This window comes from Ptiloglossa arizonensis, chromosome 4 (assembly GCF_051014685.1).
Source record: "Ptiloglossa arizonensis isolate GNS036 chromosome 4, iyPtiAriz1_principal, whole genome shotgun sequence".
In the NCBI taxonomy this organism is placed as follows: domain Eukaryota; kingdom Metazoa; phylum Arthropoda; class Insecta; order Hymenoptera; family Colletidae; genus Ptiloglossa; species Ptiloglossa arizonensis.
Genome location: NC_135051.1, coordinates 11,640,783 through 11,651,348, shown reverse-complemented (window position 1 = coordinate 11,651,348; position 10,566 = coordinate 11,640,783). Strand labels below are relative to the sequence as shown.

The window sequence follows — 10,566 nt, the reverse complement described above, 5'->3', positions numbered from 1 at the left end:
TAAAATTAAATTGAAACTTTTTAATGGACTTTTATGTATATTTGAAGATAAAAATTGAAGGAATTAAAGAGCGGAAGGACGAAAGAAAGAAGAGGGTCGTTGTTGGAACGCGTTGACGCAGATATCACGTGTTGAGGATAACTCCTTCCGTCAGAGAACACGTCGGGAAGTGAACTGATAGATATACGGGATGGCTGAATAAGCTATTGTTTATATAGTGTGCTTATAACCTATGACAGAGAAATAACAGATATGCACCATCACGTCTAGGTTTATATATGAATGGACATTTGACACACTTGGCACGAATGGTGTTCACTGGTTACTCATACTATCGACCGGTGCACAACTTCCGGATTTCTTGCTTTAATTTCAAACGTCCAAACATTCTGCAGAACCATTGAACACGTTTCGAGTTGAACAATTGTATTCCACTTTGGCTCGAAATACGTATTTGGGCAGTATCGAGTATTGAGCATCCCCCGTTTTTAATGCTACTCGAATGACTTAAATGAGGCGAACGATGTTTCGTGCGTGAACACTTTTTATTAGAATATAATTGTGCTTTTTAATACACTGATGATGGATTTAATATGTTGCGAACATCATTGTTTCCTGCCCGATTCTTACGAATTGATAGTCGCCTTCGGTATATGTAAAATGCAGCTGTTTTTCTTTCCCGATTAATGCAAACAACGTCGTCTTCTGTTTATTCACACACGTAACGATCTAAGGCATTTATCAGGGTAGACATACATTCATCACTCCACTTCATCGTTATCTGAACATAGTTGAGTAGTTTCAAGAAATTATTCATGCTAAAATTTTCTTGAATTATCCAATCGTTAAAGTTGAGAAATGAATTTGATTTCTCGAGATTTTAAGGTTCTTTTAGAAATGTAAACTCTAAATCTAAACCTGTGAAAGTTTACATAACAAAATGGAAGTTCAAGAGAAGCAGAAACATCGAACAAACCAAACGCGTACATTTTTCTTTAGTAGCAATAATATAATTTAGTTCAAAATATTGTTTTATGTTACATAGTTTCAGATGAAATTTAATCGTACGTCATATTGTATATAACAAAGGATACTAGGAAATAAAATCGCAGTAAAATTATGCAACATTTCACACTTGAGCATGATAGTGATCGGTTACACATTTTTCATTGAAGTATCACTCCCTTCCAGAGATTTTTAGAATATTGTAATATTATAAAACGTTATTGTCGTGAAATTAATTATAAGAAATTAAACAGATAAGTATAAAGCGTTCATAGTACGTATTATGCAGTACAATCTTCATCTGAACCGCTATTATCCGAATGCTTTACAATACAATGTCCTATTATTCGAATAAATATATGATCTACTTTCAATAAAAAGGGGTATATGGATTAAAAATTGATTTTAAAGATTTCACTATGAGTATGAAAATATAGGATTAGAAAGGATCTAATCCTCTACTTTGCGAATAAAATTGATAATATTAAAAAATGTCGTGCCTGTATTTAAACATGTTAAATTATATAAAAATAATTATTATTAAAAAAACATTTAAGATTTTATTTTTTTTACACGTTCTTCACGGAAAGCTTCTTTTCTTGAAAATAGGTCACGTAGATATGTACTTATGTGGGTTTAGACAATCATTTTTTTTATTGAAATATTCTTTTTTAATGATTAAAATTAAACTTGAACCTAAAAATTTAGTATGGAAACGCAATTTAATGGTTCACACGAAACAGTATTAAAGTAGAAATGGATAAATCTAATTGTAAGTTAAGTCTTACTTGTAGAAATGAAATACGAGATTATTTAAATATTGGAAATGGTGAGACCTACTATTAATCACTACCAAAGTGTTACTGAATGAGTTACCCCAAGTGGATGAGTTATATTTCCTTCAAACTCCACCAATATAATTCTATTATCTACATCCTATTGTTCATAACAATACAAAATCTGCAGTCTAACTTATACATAAAGTTTTTTATTGTAAGCGGTAAAATACTTTCTTGGTCAATCTTTACTTTATTTTATTCATCAAATCGTTTATTTTGCTCTGTTCTTTGTAAGGGTACAAAACACTATATGAGAAACAAATTATTTACTCGAAAATGATGAAAATTATTGTTGATCATTTTCTCTGAAGGCCGTTATCTTCGAGATTTTAAGGTTAGTAGCCTCTTTTTAGTCATAATAACACTTTTTTTACTGTTATAGCACAGTAGTAAAAAAAAATGCGAATTAATTCATGCATTCGAACGAGTATAGTTTGAAAAAAATTACACAGACAATTTTAGGGACTAATACATTATAATATTGTACGAATACTTAATAATACTTAGTATAATTTAAAATAATATTATAGTAATAAATTTTTTTGGTCATTATTGAGAAGTTTAACCTATTCACCGATTTCCATTAAGGTAGTGTATAGTATATTTAACAAATATTTTAAGGAATCCACTATAAGTTTTTCTTTATTGAGTAAATTTGTATTTTGAAAAACACTATTTTAATAAGTATTTAGACGAATTCAGCAATTTATAACACGCGTTTCAAATGATCGATAGTGAGTACAAAGGTTTATGTTTGCAAAACGTAACTCTATTTTTATGAATAAACTGATATTCAAGGTAACAACTTTAAACGTACCTTATAGTCCTTGTTCAATTACTAATTAAAACGTACAGTTTACAAATTATAATTAAAATTGATTCTGCATTTTCCCTAAGAAGAAATTGGGAACGATTTTATGAATATAATTTCGTTTTGTTTCTTAAGAAATGCTTGATACTGAAGGACATTTAATAATAAAGTTACAAGTCATTGAATTTGTTGCAACATCAGCTAAAACAGGCCTGTCCTCGGAAAGGACCCCGTACGCTGTTCAGTTTCTCACCACTGTATCATTTGTAAAAGACAGAAATAGTTTAGAAAAAGAGAAATGAAAAAGAGTGGGCACTAACCGTATTGAACGCGTGTTAGCAGTTAACGATTTTGTATCTAGGTAATGGAGATGGAGTGGGAGAACCTCTCTAAGCTCCAGAATTCAACTCGAGCTGAAACATTGCTTTTATAAAAAAATACGAGCTAGAAAAATCTCCCAATCACAATATTTACTCTTTTTAATGAAATTATTTCTACTTAGAAATTTTTCACGATAATTTAATAACAATATTTAGAAAAGGAACAGCAAAATCATTTATACTTTCGTACTATTTTTAATGATGTTTATTCGTAGTGACGCAGTCTCGTTGGTTCAGTATCTTCCATACAGTAGTGTTGGATATATGTGAACAAACGATAACCTGACAGGTTGTGTAAACAGAATTTTTCCGTTGTTACGTCGCTTGCATTTACTTCCAGTGAAAAGGGGCGCGTATGTGGATCTTGTCCCGTAATTCCGACCCACTTTAATATTCTTTCCTTTGTAGTCGTGGAAACCAATAAGTCTTCCGTATCAGGTATTATGTCGTTTATGACTTATATCGCATCATTTTTGTTACGCTCGTCATTGATATATTTGATTAAAAATACATCGTGGTGACCGTAACGCGTTAAATTTTAAACGAACGATAGAAAATTCCTTCACATCCTTTGCAATTCATATTAGTATATTTATTCTAGCAGTCGATGATTACGGTCAATGTTCCTTACTTAAACAGTGGAAAAAGCGACAAAACTTATCGAACAACCTAGTATACTATTGTTTTTATCCTATTCACAATTGTATGAAGTTTATATATATTGATCCTGATATACATATTTACAATTTACTATTTAATAGCTCTAAATGATAACTCTGTAGTCAGATGATTTAAAAATATTTAATGTAAAACTGTTGAGATAAAAGTTGGAAAATTAAATATCATAAATATGATTAATAACTATTAGATTATTTTTAATTAAAATTCTAAATATTTGATTATATATCCAGAAGAAGAAATACACTTATAATTTATTAAACACCAACCAGAAGCTTAAAGAATATGATACAGAAAATGTTGCAGTAATGTTAAGGAGGCAATCCTAAATAATATTCCATTCGATCGGAAACTTTTATGTATAAATTATTTCATATGAAATGTAAATTAATATGGTGGTGTATATCTGTTAATTAATGGTTATTTCTTTAAATATTTCTTTAGTACTGATTTTGATATTCTAATACATAATACTTACAGTCATATTGTAAAATGCTAAATTTATAAACAACGTGAAAAATACAAATACTTTTATTATAAATGGTCATAAATTATTATAGCAAAAGCATTCGTGATACAGATTCAAGTAGCGTTAATAATTATTAGAAAGTTATTTGTAAAAAATTATTTTGTATCGAACAAACCGAATGGAATTGTTTTAAATTAATTTTCGCGCGAGAAGCATTGAAGTAGTTACACATATTTTCTTAGAATGTTTATCTAGCATGAACATCCGCGTTTCCAATAAAAAATAGTTCAAGGAATAGTAAATGATGGCGAATTATTATAGAGTCAACGTAAATCGTTACAATTTTTTTACTTAATTATATTTTACACAAACGCGAATTAATCACCACGTTTCAACTAAATATTTTCTCTGTTTGAAACGATCGTTAAAGCTTGATCACATTCTATCCGCTGGGAAGTTTGTTTACTTCTAATCCTGTTCAATAATCGCTGCTACTCTCGAATTCAAGATGATTATCAGAAAAATAATGGAAGGTAGGAAAAAAATTGTATTTATATTGTAGTCAATTTACACATACGATTTATATTTATGTTTTGCTCCCGTATATGAGTGGGATACGTCGCTTACAATCGTGTTTATTCACAGTAATGAATTTAACTGTGAAGGCCGTTGCTGTACGTATACCTTGACAAACATTTCCAATCGATCGACATACATATTTATTAGTAATAGTCTCGTCATATTGTGGGTACTTAATGTACTCATTGTATGTACTTAAATATTCTCACAATGCCTAACTATGTCTTAGGTATAACTTACACTTATTATTATTCGAGTCGAACTTACAATATAATATGTACTTAAATAATATTGTTATCTACGTTGTAATACATAACTCGCTGTAATCTCGAGTGCATATAAATCTTCATTTTATACAATTTATTGGATTTTTACAAATTTTAATTTTATTCTCAATAATCGAATTGAATACGAAACTGATGTAATGTACTACAATTATTTCCCTAATACATTAAGTCCTCCAGTTACGCGGATAATTAATTCCAAAAAATCTCACTCGAATATAAACACAGTGTGTCGTGAACGCGAGTTTTAGCAAATAAAAGTTTTCTTAACGCCGCAATTTCAATCTAATGGGATAAGTAGTGAAATAAGTGGTTTTCAAATATCAATCTCTCCAAAATGGGGACACATCTCGATGAAATCCATTTCACCGACATGACCTTTATAAATAACGAATCCACTGTATCCCAACGAGATGTTACACCAACGTTCTTCAAAGCGAATATTTTCCGAAAAAAGAAAATATATTATAACTGACGTCAAAGAGGGTATTCAAATGAAAGAATATGCTTGTGCATTAGGAAAAATTACAAAACCAGCCAACATCCGTTTCACATATATCGAATAATAGAGTATACGTGTTCCTTGCAACTAAAGCATATAAGAAAGTCGACATACGATCAATTTATTGTTCTTATCGATGACAAAAGTGTCGTATTAGCGTTATGCCCAGAAACCAAAAAGACACTTATACAGAGGATCACAGATTAAACAAAAATACTGACAGACGATCTAAAACATTTGTATTTTACACTCATGAATCTCTTTACATGTTGGCATCACAGAAAATGAAAAGACTGATCTAGCCGCAAACATGCAATAAACAAGAATACCGTCACAAACCACGTACCAGTCTATCGCAAACCTCTAAAATTGTATCATCGGGAAAATAAAAAAAGCTTGGAACAAAAAATAAAAAACGTCGAAACCGACAACCATCCACGAAGTCCGCAACAATGTCACAGACAAAACGTCAACAACGTCGTTAAACAGAAATGATCGATCAGTTATAACAAGACTTAAAATTGGACGCACAAATCTCACCCATGAATACCTAATAACGAAATCAAATTCAAATATCTGCGACTTCGACAATGTACAAATAACTGTAGAACATTTTCTAACCATCTGCCCAAAGTATGACGAAAAAAGAAGAGAACACGACATTAAAAATTCATTGAATATATTACAGAAAGAACAGTCATGTATAAGAATCGTAGAGTTCATAAAGGATATAAACCTGCACAATTTAATATACTATCTACTGTACACGAAAAAATGGCAAATAATGGGTCACTTACAACCCAGAATTTTATGTGACCTTAAACTAAAAAAAAAAAAATTAATTCTTCAAATTATATATGTCAATATGGTGCAATGTATTACGGGGAGAAATAAAGATCAATCCTGTGTCGAGAAAAATGTGATAACACGAATGAAATGAATGTAGATTAATCATTGCTTGGTCGCAGGACTTACGAAATATAGTGATCAAATTCTGACTAAACGTCCGACCCAGTACGACCCGCAATTGCTTCCAAGATTGATCTTTTTTTATCCTTGAAGTATAATTCGTATACAATTTTAGTTTCAAAAGTCAATCAAGCTTATAAAATACTGTAATCGTACGAGAAGTTGGCCGGGGTCTTAAAAGCTAAAATGGCACAATGAAAAGGGGAAACGTCCACTCGTACCATTGTACACCAGGCTTGTTCAAAACTGACTCCGGAGACGAAAAAGCTTCTACTCTGCTTCTATTGATCGAAACATTCAACTGTCTTGCTACTCTCAGCTGACCACCTGCCGTTACCTCTCACCCGCTACTCGAGAGGATTTTATTTAAAAAAAAGTTACTTCGTTTATAAATAAATATACATACACATGTGAAAGAAACGTAAGGGCATAAGCGAGGGCACAATCTCGAATTTAAGCATCTGTGTAAATCAGAACCATGTAACTCGAGGACTCACGGTACTTACACATTAATATTACCGCTACTTACGATTTACGTGAATACTGCTGGAGCTCAATGCTGTTTACTTGTTCTTTATTTCTTAATAATAATTCACGTTACTTTTATTCAAATTGTAGTAAAACTCGAATATACTACAAACAATATTATCACATACACTTAATACTTGTAGTCCTAAAATATTGAAGAATAATATAGAACAACGATAACAAACTTTTCTTTACACAAGATCATTGTCAGTTATTTCTTATTACGTAAGGAACATTCTACTCGATAATACATGTATTTACATTTCGATCCTTAAAATGCAGTTTTCCAATTTCATTTACGCAAGCCTCGTTCTTAATCACCTGAAAGTTGTGTATAACTTTTTATACGTAACTGACACACTGTACATGTTGTTTAATAAAATTCTTTTTGTCAAGAAACAATGCAAATTCGTTGACAACTGACTAAGGTATTTATTGAGAGGCAATTTAATTGCATTTAATTATTCATTGGACAAATGTTTCACGGTTTTCAATGGAGAATAGCATAGTGTGCAAAATAAATAAAACCTCCAACAAAAAATTAATCCATTACTGTCTATTAGCTGGTCCAGAGACAGATGAGATTTAATTGCTGTTATCTATCTGGCTCGCTGACTTCTCTACACATTTGGTACGATAGTGAGAAACATTTAACACAGTATGAGTAGCTTTAGGAAGTGGTACAGATAACTTTGTGACTAGTTAATGGAAACAGATTTTGAAACTTGACAGAGAATACTGTAATACGAAATTTAATAATAAAGGTTAATTTGATGTAAAAGATCCCTAAATAGCACAAAGTCATTTTATATACATTCAAAGAACATTCGTTCCGGACGTTCTATACATTAAGAGGACAATTTGAAAAGATTCATATGCCCCCTCTATGTCCTTATTAAGTTCTTTAAATGTAGGAAGGTTTAGTTTACAAATTGGGACGTCCTGTATCAAATGGGCTGTATCAAAATCTTCGGAACACATTGCGAATGTCTGACAATAAAAATGTACATTTTCTGTACATTTTGTCAACGTTTAAAGAGTTGTTAAAAACGCTATAATAATGTTTTGAAGTATAAGAGATGTTGCCCGAACGTTTGAAAATTACTAAATAAAGTATTTTCTACATTTTTTGTAAACGATTTAATAGTCTGACACAGGACGGTCGGACAGCGAACCAGATCATTCTTGACCCATATTAAATTCGTGTGTTCCAATATTATACGACATACATAGTATAATCAGGGACAAAAAGGTAGCATACCACATTGATTTGCTAATCATTTTTTAGTATATAAATAAATTTAACTTTTTTACATACATGTCTTTTTATGTTCTATTTCTATGTAAGTTTTCGATAATGAAAGGATGTTGGAATTTGGTATAATTTTACTTGAAAAAGTGAAAATATTGATGAACATCAGCGGTAAACAATTATAATTATATTTGTTTGAATTATAATTGTTTGCATATGTAAACAATTTTAATCTATGAAAGAATTTACTATTTTTATTTAACATTTAGCATTTATTAGACCTTCCCTTATTTTTTATTACGGAAATCATCTTTTTTAGTAAGGATTTTTATAATTTTTTGGCGCGATTGATTCCATTCCTAAAATTATCACTCATTGGCATATACGATACTTGCAACATGTTCCCAGTAATTCTCCATAATGTTTAAATTAGGAGATCTCGCTGGCTAATTAAGAACTTGAAGTTTTTTGTTCGTGAGAAACAAAGTTTCGTTCGTGGGTAAATACATTATCTTGCTGAAATATAAAATTTAATTTCATTTTCCATTTGTTTGGCTGTTTATTAATGATATTTATATATTTCGTAATTCTCATTTTTCCTGTAATAAAACAATATCGCTAACGTAATCTATATCGATCCAAATTATCGACAGCTCGATAATTGATTTTCGTTTCTTAAATCGTGGTGATAAAAATTAAAACAATCGACTCTACCTATATTAAATTTCTTCTCGTCGCAAAATATTACTTTCCGGCATTTTCTGTTTAGCTGGATATGTTTTTTTCGAAAACGCTAATCGGGTACTTTTATATTGGTCTGTCAAGACAAGTTTTCTCTGTAATTTTCTTTTCATTAGATGTTTACATCGTTGAAAGATACGTTGGCACGTTTTTTATACGTATGTGTGCATTTGAACACCATCACTTTGTGCTATTGGTCTAGCAGTCATTTTAGAATTGAATGCCATCCTTAAAATTGCACGTTTCTTTTACAATCTGTCAAAACAAGAAGACAACCAGAATTCTTTTTAACATCATAACTATCCGAGTTTCTTATTAAATCGCTGATTACTTTTCTGCTCTATTTAGAATATTAGCAATTTTTTCAATGAATAAATTGTCAAATAATTTTAAAGATGTACATATTTCGTAGGCACTTAATGTTTTACCCCGACCCATTCTACGTCACTGAATAATATCTGCACAAATGAATCATTTATATTAAATAATGTATAATAATTCCTTCGTAAGATAACTGACGTCGACAGTTCCCTTGTAAATTTATAAATAAAAGCCAGAAACGCGTAGCACGTGCTATCATTTTGTCTGACCTGTTGACAATTGTCATTCGTAAAATTTCTTACAAACGCTTAAATTGTTTAAAACGCTTAGACGTTTGGTATATTTACGTATACGGGTGTGCAGAATATAACTGATGTATCAAAATATACATTTTCCTTTGATATTACATCAAAACATCAAAATGCTATCTTGTTGTCCCTGACTGTATGTAGAATATTTTATTATCTTTACAGTAAATTACATACATTTCAAAAGTATACATATATTTACAATTTATTTAAAACAGTGAGAGTTAGAACTGACCCGGCATCGACTCAGCACCGACCCAATACGTCCTGTCACCTTAAAAAAAATTACACAAAAATAATTAACAATTAAAGAAAATTACATAGACAGTGCGGCGACAAAATAATAAGATTGACTCTCTGCTAATATATATATGTATGCGGCAACAATGCAATGCGGACGATTGTTATACGTCCAAATATGGTACAAAACGTTTCTTAGTAAACATCAGACGATATTTCGTCTTTGTATTCTACAGATATGTTTTCCAAATCTTATTTTTCCCTGCTATCGCAATCTCTATAACGTAGCAGCGTTATAACATTAAATTTTCTATAAAAAAAAATTGCAAGTAAAACATACGACACACTAACGACGGCTTAACGAAACAAATCAACTCTTTTATTAACTTTATCAACAGTGCGTTCAAAATCGCTGTGAAATCTGTAGTCTTCTTCTGTAGGTGTGATATACTCTATAATTTGTGCGTCATGTGGTTTCGATTCTTCAGCAAAATCAAGTATAGAATTATAGATACGAAATCTCTATTTCGAAAATCTTGTATAATATCACGAATACTAGTATGATTGTGCAAGACAATTTCAAACAAGTTCATAGATGTCGATGTTATACTTTACGATTTGAAATGTAGTTGCAATATTCATTACATTAACAATATTAAT

General features: G+C 30.7%; 1 protein-coding gene across 2 annotated transcripts in view; it reads right to left on the bottom strand.

Moving 5' to 3' along the window:
• Positions 1 to 4,749: 4,749 nt before the first annotated feature.
• LOC143145704 (uncharacterized) overlaps positions 4,750 to 10,566 on the bottom strand; it is a 29,834-nt gene continuing 24,017 nt past the window's right edge. For both annotated transcript variants that reach the window (XR_012991756.1, XR_012991755.1), the window contains one exon: positions 4,750 to 9,940. The gene's annotated coding sequence lies outside the window, so the exon portion shown is untranslated. The remainder of the gene's footprint in view (positions 9,941 to 10,566) is intronic.